This window comes from Danio aesculapii, chromosome 15 (assembly GCF_903798145.1).
Source record: "Danio aesculapii chromosome 15, fDanAes4.1, whole genome shotgun sequence".
NCBI classification, from domain to species: Eukaryota; Metazoa; Chordata; class Actinopteri; order Cypriniformes; family Danionidae; genus Danio; species Danio aesculapii.
This window is the reverse complement of record NC_079449.1, coordinates 36,911,924-36,926,022: the sequence shown is the minus strand read 5'-3', so window position 1 is coordinate 36,926,022 and position 14,099 is coordinate 36,911,924. Positions and strand designations below refer to the sequence as shown.

General features: G+C 41.2%; 1 non-coding gene across 1 annotated transcript; it reads right to left on the bottom strand.

Annotated features, from left to right (window-relative positions):
- Nucleotides 1-4,103: 4,103 nt before the first annotated feature.
- Nucleotides 4,104-4,222, bottom strand: LOC130242477 (5S ribosomal RNA). Its single transcript, XR_008838987.1, has one exon. It is a non-coding gene; the product is annotated as a 5S ribosomal RNA (ribosomal RNA).
- Nucleotides 4,223-14,099: the final 9,877 nt, after the last annotated feature.

Below are 14,099 nucleotides of genomic sequence, written 5' to 3'. Positions count from 1 at the left end.
ATTTCGTTTTTTCCTTATTAATTTTTGCTCCTGTTCCTTTACAATATCTGTTTAAAATTTCCTCTGCTTTTTCAATACTTTTAATATCTTTTACTATTAAAGTGGTATCATCAGCATATTGAAATATTTTTTGTTCTAACTCTGTTCCTTTTATACATAATCCTCGTATTTGCTTTTCATTATCAATTGCTAACCCCAGTGTTTCAGATACAAGTGTGTATAGTAGTGCTGACATTGGACATCCTTGTCTTATCGATCTTGTTACTTTAAAATCTTTAGTTAAAAAACCATTTACTTTTATACAGCTTGTTATATCTGTATATAAACATTTTATCCATTGTAAATATCTTTTTCCAAAACCAAATCTCTCCATTACATTCATCATATATTTGTGTTCCACTCTATCAAAAGCTTTTTCCAAATCTACACTAATTATATATCCTGTTTCTTTTTCCTCTCTCATATACCAGATTATGTCTCTTATATTGTTTATGACATCCGTTATGTCTCTTTTTAGAACCGCATATGCTTGATTTGTTTGGATTATGTTTGGTACAACTACTTTCAATCTGTTAGCTAAGACTTTCGCTAAAATTTTATAGTCTGTGTTCAGCATACTTAAGGGTCGATAATTTTTTAAGTCTTCCTTGTCTCCATTTTGTTTATAAATCATTTTAACCATTCCTTTTTTCATACTATTAGTTAACTCCCCTTTTTCATAAATATCACTGTATATTATATTTAAAATAGGACTTAAAACATTTTTAAAAACTTTATAAAACTCAACTGGTAGTCCATCTATTCCTGGACTTTTCCCATTTCTCAACTGATCAATAGCTGTTTCTATTTCTAAATCTGTTATCTCACTCTCGCACATTTCCTCGTCCTCTTTATTTAATTTTACTGTTATTTTTTCTAATAAGAAATTTTCATCATTTAAAACTACTCCATTTTCTGTAAATAATTCCTTATAAAATCGTCTAGTTTCCTTTAAAATTCCTTCTTTGTCCTCTACAGTTTTCCCATCTTGTGTTTTTATACATTTGATTATAGCTGCTCTCTGTCTTGTTTTTTCTAATTCATAAAAGTATTTTGTACTTCTTTCTCCTTCTACAATGTCTTTAGCTCTGCTTCTAATAATTACTCCCTTACACTTTTCTTCTTCGATTTTCTTCAGCTTTTCCTGTAATTCTATTATTTTGTCAACATTTATCCCATTTACTTTACTCATTTCTTCATCCCATTCTTTTCTAATTTGATTTTCCTTGAATTTTTTTGCCTTTTGTCTTTTTTCTGATATATTTATTGAGTATTCTTTTATTCTATTTTTCAGATTATCCCACCATAAACTTGTTTCTGTTTCAAACATTTCATCATTCACACTATTGATTATTATATTTTCTATTTCCATTTTATACATTTCTATTTTGAACAACTCAGTGTTGAGTATCCACACTCCTGCTCCTTTTTCAATCTCATTAAAATTCATCGTTATCCATATAAAATCATGATCACTCTCACTATAGGTTTTGTAGAAAACTTTGTTAACATATTGTACTTCTTTCTTCTTACATAAAAACAAGTCAATTCTACTTTGCTTTAAAATCCTATTTACAATTTGTCTTCTTGAATATTCTCTTTTCACACCATTTTGCTCTCTCCATACATCTACCAAATCACATTTCCTCATTAAATTCTGTAGTTCATTCCTTCCTCTGTCTGTTCTAAAATCCATTGAGTCATCTTTATCTATTCTTTGCATGGCAACATTAAAATCTCCTAAAATAAATATGTTTTCATTCTTATCTATTAACTTATCTATTTCCTTATAAAAGTTATATTTCTCCTTTTCCTCATTTGGTGCATGTATGTTGCATACTCTAAAACTTTTCCCATTATACATAACTTTTACAATTATAATTCTTCCGTCTGTGTCTTTATAGTCTAATTCTACTTTTTCAAAAATCCCTCTTTTTATCAAAATTGCTACCCCTCTTTTCTTTTCTATATCTCCATTACTAAATATTTCCCCATTCCACAATTTCCTCATTTCATTTTTAATCTCGTCTTCCCACTTTGTCTCTTGTAAACATAATATATCACACTTTTTTGTCAAACACGTTAATCTTTCAAACTTTTCACATTTTGACAATCCTCTTACATTCAGTGATACCACACATACATTACTCATTAGGAAAATTATTGGATAAACCAATAACCACCAATTATTCTGAGTCACTGTCACTTAAACAAATGTTTCTTGCATCTCCTTTTTCAAATTTTTTCCTTTCCATTCTTTCTTTAATCTCTTCTCTTCTCATTTTCTGCCGTTGTAGAACCAGTTCAATGTTTAAGCCACTTTTACATCTTGATTTTAAATCTTTTATCTTTTTACCTTTTTCTTTTTTTTCCAGTCCATAATTCCCCCTTTCAAAATCCATTCCTCTTACCTCATTTAGTGCTCTTGTTTCATTGTCCTCAGTCCTTTTCTTCTCCTGTCTCTCTTCATTGTTCAGTTCTATAGCGCCTTCATCATATTGTTCTTCATCAAATTGTCCATTATTTGGTTCTCCTTCCTCCTCGTTTGCTCCTTCTCCCAGTTCCATTCCTTTATCCTCTTCCTCATATCTGTCCTCTTCTGTATTGTTTTCTTCTCCAGTTTTGTCCTCCTTCCTTTCTGTTGCCGTATTATCAAGTGACACTTGTATTTCCATCCTTTCCATTTCCTCCTCTTTTTCACAGTTACATCTTGTCGATGCCCTCTCGCAGCCCTGGCACTGCAGAACTTCGCAGTCCCGCACATAATGCCCCTGCTGAAGACATCTTCTGCATGTGAACTTTGGGCAGTCTTTTTTCTCATGCTCTGTACTAGAGCAAAGTCTGCACATTTTCAGTTGATTATCGTGTATCACTCTGAAATATTGTATCCCTTCTTCTGTCACAAAGCCAACATTGTATGGTAAAGATTTAACTTCTTTGGGAAATTTTACTTTTACAAAGCGTGTTCCGTCTGCCACCATTGTTCCCGGATGATATTTTCTTCTTATAGGAAGTATAGGAGTTACTCCCCAATTACTGAGTTTTTGTTGTATCTCCTCATCCTGTATGTAACTGGGCAAGTTTAGAAAAGATACCATTTTTTCTGTTGCACACAGCTTTTTCATCTCACATTCTTCTCCATTAATCATCAGTCCATTCATCAATATCTCGCATTCTTTTTCACTTTCCATTGTCAGCTCAAATTCATTGTTGTTTTTCCGTCTCAGTCCAAATAATTTGCCAATCCCGACTTTGTCTTCCACTGCTTTGATTATGTTATTTATAGTTGAGTTTTCAATTTCTCTTACCATCATTGTTAGTGTGGCTTCTTTCTTGTAGTCTCTTTGATATCTTGCTTGCTTCTTTAGTTTGTTCAGCATTTGTTGTTTCTGACTTGAATCATTCCTTTGTCCTTCAATATTCTTTTCGCTTTCAATACTTGCATTTGATTGTAGTTCTCCTTTCTTTTCTTGACCACCTCCTTTTCCTTCTTTTTTCTTTGAGACAACTGTTGCCCATGTCTCCTTGCTGTTTTCTCCGTTATCTTCATTTAGAGTCTTTTCAATCTTGTTTGTAGCATTTCCTTGTTCTCTGTTCCTTGTTCCGTTTGTGTCTTGTCCATTCTCTTTCTCCATTGTGTCCATTTTGTTGTTTTCTAACCCCAAAACAGTGTTACTGTTTGGGGTTAGTGAAAAAAAATCTTTAACTGAAAAAACAATTAAAGTAAACTTTGTAATACAAAAACTAAAAATAAAGAACAAAACTGCCAAAATGGAAGAGCCTCTCTCTTCCTTCTGCCACCTCACACTTCCTGCTGTGCAACAACTGTCACTCACAGTAGAGGGCGTGCTCAGGGTGGTATGGCCGTAAGCGAAAGCAATTCGTCAAGAGTTGGCTATTTAAAACAGGTGCAGTACCAGGAGCCGAGAGCAACTCAGCTTGCCTGGACACAGCAGCCACAGAACAATGCCCTTGTCACCTCAATTGTTTCCCTGTATTTTTTTTTTTTTTTTCAATTAATGTATTCATTTATTTTTTTTTTGGCAAATGAAGGAATTCAAAAAAGCTTACAGCACCTGGTATTCCCAGGCGGTCTCCCATCCAAGTACTAACCAGGCCCAACCCTGCTTAGCTTCCGAGTTCAGATGAGATCAGGCATTGCCAGGGTGGTATGGCCGTAAGCGAGAGCAGTCGTCAAGAGTTGGCTATTTAAAAATAGGTGCAGTACCAGGAGCCGAGAGCAACTCAGCTTGCCTGGACACAGCAGCCACAGAAACAATGCCCTTGTCACCTCAATTGTTTCCCTGTATTTTTTTTTTTTTTTTTCAATTAATGTATTCATTTATTTTTTTTTGGCAAATGAAGGAATTCAAAAAGCTTACAGCACCTGGTATTCCCAGGCGGTCTCCCATCCAAGTACTAACCAGGCCCAACCCTGCTTAGCTTCCGAGTTCAGATGAGATCAGGCATTGCCATTTTTTTTTTTTTTTTTTTTCTTTTATTACACTGTTCAAAATTCAGACAGTTCACTTATTTATACAGATTACACTTAAAACAAAACATTAAAAATGTCTATTTTACATCATAGCTTCACAACAATGTATTTTTTTTTCACATAAAATGTTGCAAGTAGTATTCCTTAAAAGGTAAAATCACATTTTTTTAAAAAGACATTTTTATTCCTGTGTCATTTAAAATCTTTGTGACTTCTTGAGTAAAAACATCATAAAAAGCCTCCTGCATTTCCTCTAACTTAAAATAATAAAATAGACATTCAAAATATTTCTCCACCTTCCTCTTAAACACATTCCAAACATTTAATAAAACTTTTTCCTTTTTTGCTACAACTCTTCTCTCCCATATTGCACTTTTCATTAAAATCACAAGTAAATTTATGAGTTTTTTATTATCACATTCTTTGTTCAGCCCCAACAGTAACACCTTTTCCCACTCTAGATTGTCGTCTCTTTCTCCTTTCAAAGTTAAAATCATGCTTTTGCATTTCTCATTAAAATCTTTTAACTCATTACAATATAAAACAAGTGTAAGAATCCTTCATCTGCATCTTGACATACTTTACATGTGAGACTTTCCTCCATCCCTATTTTGTTTAAAATGTCATCTGTAAACACTGCTTTACTCCTGATCAAATATTCTAAATTCTCCAGTTTTGATTGTACAAATTTGCCATTTATATTAGCCCAAATATTGTCTTCATTCACATCTTTAAACAGCCGTATCCAGTACTGATTTGCACCAGGTTTCTTAAAAACCCCATCTCTAAAAAACCCATAAATCATTTTCACTGTACAATCTTTAAAATCCCACCATTTCTCTCCAAATCTTACACTCACATCTTTACTTGGTTTATTTTCTTCCATGTTTTCTATTCTTGTTAACCATTCTGCAGGTATGGCATTTTTAATTATGTCGTATTCCTTTATTAAGTCTTGTCTGTTAAAATCCTCCTTTGCTTCATCCGTCACATCAATAACATACTGCACCGGTAAAAATCCTTCCTTAAATTCAAATAAAACATCCCTTACTCTTGTTATTCCCACCTCCCACCATTTCCTAAAAAACACCACTTTCTCTTGATTAAGAATGTCACTGTTTAAGAATAAAGGCTGATTTAAAATGTTCTCGCGTCCTTGTATATTAAAATGTACACAAGTTAAAAATTTCTCCCATGCTCCAATCAATTCTTTATAAAAATCTGGTAGACCCTCTGTCATGAATGTTTTCATCCTCATCCATAAAATATTATCTCCCATATTAAAATTGCCACTTTTACTTAAAAAATATTCCATTGTTCTTTTCCATGCTGCCTTATTTTCTTCATCCAAATATTTCTTTACCATTTTCACTCTTAAGCTGTTTTTTCTTTGTTCGACGTCTATTAAACCTAGTCCCCCTTTGCCCACTTCTCCAATCAACGTTGCGTATGCTATTCTTGGAGGCTTCCCTTCCCATAAAAAATCTAAAAAACATTTTTTCAACCTTTTTTCCATCCACAGTGGCATTGATGACACATATAAAATATTCCATAATTTAGAAACCATTAAAACATTCAAAATTAAAACCCTCCCCTTCAAAGTTAAAGACATTAACTTCCAAAACCTCAGCCTTCTTTCAATCCCTCCTAACATTTCCTCCCACATAGTTGCTTCTGCTTTCTTTTCATCCCTTCCAACTACACTGCCTAAAGTTTTAATTTCATCCATTTCCTTGAACGTAAAATGTCCAGATAAAGCCTCAGTTCCTCCAAATCTCAAATATACTGTTTTATCTTCGTTTATTTTAGCTCCTGAACCCTTGCAAAAATGTTGCACTGTTTCCATTGCTTGCTTTACACTTGCCAGATCTTGTAGTATTAATGTAGTATCGTCAGCATATTGAAATATTTTATTCACTCCCCCTCTACCTCTATTCCTTTTATTCTTTCCTCATGCTTCACAGCTAATCCCAGTGGTTCTGCAACTAAGGCATATAAAAGTGCAGATAACGGGCAGCCCTGTCTGATTGATCTTGTTATTTTAAAACAGTCCGTTAAAAAACCATTGCATTTTATCCTGGTTATAGCTCCTCTATATAAAATCTGAACCCACTTTATAAAATTTTCCCCAAAACCAAAACTCTTTAGCACTCCAAATAAAAAGTCATGCTCCACTCTATCAAAAGCTTTCTCGAAGTCCAGACTAATTAAAAACCCATCTTTCTTCTTATCATTTATATATCTTATTGTGTCTTTAATACTCATAGTTGTGTCAGCAATGTCTCGTCCTTTTATACTATATGCTTGGTTTGTTTTGATTATGCTTGGCATCACTTCCTTTAGTCTGTTAGCTAAAACATTTGCTAAAATCTTCAAATCAGTGTTGAGCATTGTTATAGGTCTATAATTTTTTAAATCTACTTTATCCCCCTTTCCTTTGTATATCACCTTCATTAAGCCCATCCCCATTCTTTTATTTACCCCACTGTAGCAAGGTTCGTTATGTAGGGAAGAAGAAGACAAGGTCGGCGATTCAGGTAAGCAACAAAGTTTTATTTTTTTTTTTTTAAATGAGTGCACAACACCCGTATTGTGTGTGTGCTCTCTCCCTCTTCTTCCGGCTGCTCCTTCTGTTCTCCTTAAGAAGGTTGTCTCTCTGGCCCGATCACTAGAATAAACAGGTGTTATTTATTATTTCTGATTGGCCTGCTGATTAGCCGCCGGGCTCCAAGCCTGCTCTCCCCCCTCATTGGGTGTTCGATCATGCTTACCTCTCCACATACCCCCACCGCCCGCCTCAGGCCGGGGAGCCGTCCGGCCTGCAGCCCTCGCCCTCGCCCCCCCCCAGGGCTTCATGCGGTGAAGCCACTGGAGAGGAGCATGATCTGAACAGAGGACGAATTCCCTGCCCAGGAGGTAATAGCGAAGAGTGAGAACGGCCCACCTGATCACCAGGCACTCCTTCTCTATGGTGCTGTACTTAGCCTCACTCTTACTGAGTTTTCGGCTAATGTACAGCACCGGCCGTTCCACTCCTGCCACCTCCTGGGAGAGAACCGCCACCAGACCCCGATCGGATGCATCCGTCTGTAACAGAAAGGGGAGAGCAAAATCAGGAGCGTGCAATAGTGGCCCCCCGCAAAGTATAGATTTCACCTTTGAGTATTTTATCCATCAGACGTTGAAACGTTGCCGGTGCCCCGAACAGCCCGAACGGAAGTGTCACGAATTGGTGTAATCCAAACGGATTTGTGAAAGCCGTTTTTTCGCGGGATATTGGAGTCAAGGGGATCTGCCAATAGCCCTTCGTTAAATCCAACGTCGAGTAAAATCGAGCAGCACCTAACCGGTCGAGCAACTCGTCAATACGCGGCATTGGATAGGCGTCGAATTTCGACACCGCATTTACCTTGCGATAATCCACACAGAACCGGACCGAGCCGTCAGTCTTGGGTACCAAGACAATCGGGCTGGCCCAGTCGCTGTGGGACTCTTCTACTACTCCCATTTTCAACATATTACTCAATTCTTCCTGAATCACTTTTTTCTTGTGTTCAGGTAGGCGATACGGCCGGGTCCTAACGACCACGCCCGGTTCGGTCTCGATATGGTGCTGAATCAGGTTAGTACGACCAGGCAGGGGTGAGAACACATCAGAGAATTCACGTTTGAGGTGCCGGATATCGAGGAGCTGGCTCGCTGAGAGATGATCCCCTCCGGTGACCAGAGCGCCCGGCCGTTCCCGGCCGGGGCTCTCTGGCCCCAGGTCATCCTCGTTAGTAACAAGCGTAGCCAGCGCCACTTCCTCCGGCTCCCTCCACTGCTTCAGCAGATTAATGTGATAAATCTGACGTGAATCAGCCCTGTCCGAACGAACCACCTCGTAATCGAGATCACCGACTCGTCGTGTGACCTCAAACGGCCCTTGCCACTTGGTGAGTAATTTAGAGCTGGAAGTGGGTAATAGTACAAGGACTTTATCTCCCTATGCAAATTTACGTAGTTTAGTGCCCTTGTCATATCGCCGGCGTTGGTCATCCTGAGCCTTAAGCAAATTCTCCGTAGAGAGCCGCCCCAGTGTGTGGAGTTTTGCTCTAAGGTCCAGAATATACTGAATTTCATTTTTACTCTTAGAAGGCTCATCCTCCCAAGCCTCTCTAATGACATCCAAAACCCCTCTGGGCTGTCTGCCATAGAGAAGCTCGAAGGGGGAAAACCCCGTGGAGGCTTGGGGAACCTCCCGCACAGCAAATAACAAGGGCTCTAACCACTTATCCCAATTTTTCGCGTCCTCGTGAACGAATTTACGGATCATTGATTTAAGCGTGCGATTAAACCTTTCCACCAGCCCGTCTGTTTGTGGGTGATAGACGCTGGTGCGAATGGATTTAATGCCCAATAATCCATAAAGTTCGCGCATGGTGCGTGACATGAACGCGGTGCCTTGATCAGTGAGAATCTCCTTGGGGATTCCCACTCGGGAGATTATACGAAACAGAGCTTCCGCAACACTCTTTGCTGAGATGTTACGGAGCGCTACTGCTTCCGGGTAGCGGGTTGCATAATCCACTAGGACTAGTGCAAACCGGTGCCCGCGTGCAGATCGCTCTAATGGCCCGATGAGATCCATACCAATTCTCTCGAAGGGCATCTCCATAATTGGTAACGGGCGCAAAGGCGCTTTTGGGCTGGCCGGTGGATTTACCAGCTGACATTCACGGCACGCAGCGCACCATCTGCTAACATCCCCGTGAATGCCCGGCCAAAAGAATCGGGTCATGAGGCGAATTAATGTGGCCGCCTGACCTAAATGTCCAGCCATAGGATTAGCATGAGCCGCCTGGAAAAGCATTTCCCGGCGGCTCTTTGGTACTAATAATTGGGTAGTATCTTCTTTTGACTGAGCGTCTTGGTCACTCGATACACCCTTTCATTAATGATCGCAAAATATGGATAGGAGAGGGGCCGGTCAGGCTGGAGGTTTTCCCCATCTATCACCTGCACTCTTTCGAGTGCATGTCTTAGCGTGTCGTCACGAGACTGCTCCAGGGGAAAGTCTTTACACCGGGAAATTCCCAGCCCTTCCCCTGAGACAGCGCGTGACGTCACCGCTTGGGATTCCCCCAGCTGAGCGACACACCCCCTACCCGGCGATTTCGTCTTCCAAGACACACCCGCACATAAGACTCCTAATAATCTATTAAATCCAGGCCAATTGGTTCCCAGAATTAGCGGGTGTTTGAGGTGCGGGTTAACTGCTACCTCAACGCTATGCTTTTTACCCCGGAATTGAATGTCTATCGCTGTTAGCGGGTAGTGAATTACATCCCCGTGCACACACCTTACCCTTACTGTGCGGCTCGTATCCAATGCCGGGTCTTGAAGCAGGCTTTGGTGGATGGAGGTTTGGTTGCACCTCGAATCCACCAAAGCTTGATATGTACCCCCTTTTATACTCACTGGTATCCGGTATAGCCCGTCGCGACCGGGGGCGACGATTGGCGTGGCGGGGACCCGAATCAGCGCACTCACCTCCTTCATGGAGCAGGCTTTTGGTGTGCTATTCTCGCCCCCGCGGCGCCAATGCATCGGCCCAGCCCTTCTCACTATACCCCCAGGGCCAGCAAGACCAACCGATTGAACCAGAGAGAGACCTGGCGCTGTCTGGGGAACCGCCAGGGGTCGTGGCTCCACCCTGTCGTACGGATATGGCCCCGCCCCTCTTGGGACATTTGGCAGATCCGCCTGTGTGCACCGCCGTCTGGGTGCTGGTGTGGGCGGTCCCCGCAGTCTGGGCCTGGGAACAGGAGGAGAGAGAGAGAGAGGGGGAGAAGAGAGAGAGGTTATTTCGCCAACCCTGGACCTCGCCACCAGGTGATCCTCCGCCAGCCGGATGGCCGTCTCCAGATCCTCTGGCCGGTGGCACTGGACCCACTCCGATGTTCGGGAGGGGAGGCGGGTGATGAATTGCTCCAGCACCACGGCATCCACCAGCTGGTCGGTGGTCCGGCCATCCTTTACCAGCCATCTGCGGCAGGTTTCACGGAGCTGCTGAGCGAACACGAAGGGCCGGCCACTGGCAGTCAGCTCCATGGAGCGGAAGAGCTGACGCTGCTCTTCCGGATTACGGCCGGCCCGCTGGAGAACGGCTCGCTTCAGGTGAGCGTACTCCAGGAGATTCTGGGCCGGTAGCTGCTGCACGGCAATTTGAGCTTCGCCTGACAGCAGGGGGATAACTCTTACCGGCCACTCGGCCCGCGGCCAGCCACACGCCTCCGCCAACCTCTCGAAGAGGTTCAGGAATACTTCCGGGTCGTCCTCCGGTGCCATCTTCTGTAGCGAGATGGGAGGGTGGGCGGCAGATGTCGGAGCGGGCCGGATCTCCTGGGCCAGCAGACTCCGGATTAGCTCGCGGTCCTCCCGCTGGGCCTCTACGAGGACTTGGAAGCGTCGTTCCAGATTTCCTCTCAGGTCCCCAGCGCACTATGTTATTGTTGGTGGAGGGCCGCGAGCGCCTGGATGACTTCCGCACATGAACTGGAAGACGGAGTAACCATTCTGGCAGCAAAGTTTCTACTTCTTCCCAGGTTTCGGCACCACTGTAGCAAGGTTCGTTATGTAGGGAAGAAGAAGACAGGGTCGGCGATTCAGGTAAGCAACAAAGTTTTATTTCTTTTTTTAAATGAGTGCACAACACCCGTATTGTGTGTGTGCTCTCTCCCTCTTCTTCCGGCTGCTCCTTCTGTTCTCCTTAAGAAAGTTGTCTCTCCGGCCCAATCACTAGAATAAACAGGTGTTATTTATTATTTCTGATTGGCCTGCTGATTAGCCGCCGGGCTCCAAGCCTGCTCTCCCCCCTCATTGGGTGTTCGATCATGCTTACCTCTCCACACCCACCATTCTCAAAAATCTCATCATATACTTCCTTTAAAATACTAGATAAAATATCTTTAAAAACAATATAAAATTCACTTCCCAACCCATCAATTCCTGGACTTTTCTTTTTGTTCAATTCACTAATTGCTCTTTTTATTTCTTCTTCTCTTACCTCCTTGTCACATTCTCTTTTTCCCTCTTCTTCTACTCTTTATTTGATTAGCTTTAGCAATTCCCTTTTTTCTTTTTCTTGTACTCCCTCTGTGCAAAACAATTTCTCATAATATGATCTTATTTCTTCCAAAATCTCCTCATTTTCTTCCACTATGTTCCCATTTTTGCTCCTTATTTCTTTAATCATTTCTGCCTTCCCTCTTCTCTTCTCTAGATCAAAGAAAAATTTAGTGCACTTTTCCCCCTCCACTGTAAATTTGGCTTTGCTTCTTAATCTTGCACCTTCAAATTTCTCCTCCTCCATTTCTTTCAGTCTTCCTTCCAGTTCTTTTATCTTTTGTTTATCTTTTCCATTCTCATTTTTCAATTCGTTTTCTAGTTTTTCTTTCAGCTCCTTTTCCTTCTATTTTTTTTACAATTTTTGTTATTGTCTACAGTATTTCATTGTAAACTTTTTAACTAAATGTTTCACATTCTCCCACCACATTCTTTTGTCCTCATTATACATTTCATTCCCTTTTTCCTTTTGAATAATTTGCTTTATACTCAAAACATAGTCTTCATTCTTTAAAACCGCTGTGTTTAAAACCCATACCCCTGGCCCTCTTTTCACATTACTCCAGTCTAGATTCATAAAAATTGGCTTATGGTCACTCAGACTTGTTTCTTCATATTTGATCTTGCTTATAATCCCTTCCACATTTCTTGTGCATAAAATAAAATCGATTCTTGTTTGACAAAAAAAAATATAAAATTCCCCACTGTCTTCTTGAGTACTCTTTTGTTTGTTGTAGACTGTTGGGGAGGGTTGGTAATGGAGGTGGGTGCTTGGTGAAGGGATGTAGAGGGAAAACTGGAAGAGGGGTAATGAGTAGGGAGAGGAAGAGCGTTAGGACTTGTAGAGAAAGACTGGGTAGAAATAATCTGGGTTGAAGAGTGAGGGAGGTTGGAAGGGAGAGAGAATTGAGGAGGATTAAGGGTGGAAGGGATGGCTGAAAGAGTAGGGCTGGAGTTTTCACTGGAATGTGGAGCTGGAGGCAAAGGGAGGGGGGTGGAAAGTCCGGGAGTGGCATCATTATCCGGTGGATTGTCCATGTTTTGGAATGTTATGGTAGGTGCAGTTTGTCCAGTTCCATGGGATTGCTTTTTATTGCTTTTCTTGGTTGCTTTCTTTAATGCTTCAGAGAGATTTCGTGCATGTGGAGCTGTGGTGGGTTGAGGATAGGGGGTGTGGTGGCAGCGAGCGGTTCTGCTGTCCTGAGGGGGCGGAGTTGGTGATGAGATGGATTCTTAGAGTTTTAGTAGTTTCATTTTATTGCAGCTGTTAGGGATGGAGATTCCGGCATTTATGAGGGTCTGGCGGCGTTCGTTCACAGTCATCTTGTTGAAATTGAGGGATGATGATCTTCCGGAGGCGTGTGAAGAAACTAGAAAAGGTGGGTGGCGATTTTGAGTGATGGGGGATGGGGATTGTATGCAGCATTGAGTCCTTGCTGAAGAAGAGAGGATAGGCCTTCGGCCTCTTATTGGAGCCTCTGTATCGAGTCGGCTTCTAGGCTGGGCTTGGTGTTGTTAAACCCGAGCTGGTGTTTCTAGGAGAGCGGAGTTTCTAGTTTCATCAACTAAATTGCTACTAGTAAAAATTGGTTTGTCCTCCACACACTTCTCCCCCACTGTTACATCCTCTCTTCCCTCAAACATACACGGTTCTCACTTCTTGATGTAAATAGTTCAGCAGAAACACTCCACGTTAACATCCTGCCTAGGTGAGATCAGTCCTGTCTCCACCAGACCAATGCACCCTACTCCCTGGCTGTCAGATAGTCTGAGAATGGTTAGTGTTAGGGCATGTTCTGAGATAACATAGAACAGCACCCAGGGCAACAGAGAGAGCATGGCACAAATCAAAAGCCATCACTGACCTCAGCAGGCACCAAACCCAGCTGGTACTATTAGCCTCCCAATTCCATTCGACCAAAACCCCATACTACCATAACAAAATATTCATTTACAAAATACAACTCATAAAATCAAAAGACAATTTGTGAATTAACAAAAATTGGATTTGTGAATTTAAGAGTTGTGTGCTACTTCAAAAAAATTCCAGAGACCTAAGGAGAACACTAAATGTGTCCCTCCTTGGCAGTGGCTTTCTTTGAATACTACATGTGTTTATTGCAACCAAGTTAATCAATGGTTTTTAACCCTTATAGCAGATGAATCCTTCTGCATGTGTCTGAAATGTATGATGTCTGGTACTAAACAAAAGCTAGTGATATTTGCAATACATTGGTGTAAATGAAAAACTAGTATCAGAAACAATATTTGTCTTGTAACATTTGATGTAAGATAGTAACGAATTTACAAGATATTTTAATACACATAAAATTACCAAGCAGTCTGTTAATGACTTACCCTGAGCATAATGATACAGGGCGTGAGCCTGCCCTCCATGGCAACTGCTCATTGGAAGACACGGCCGTAGAGATGGACCGAACCAGATCACTTAAAAACC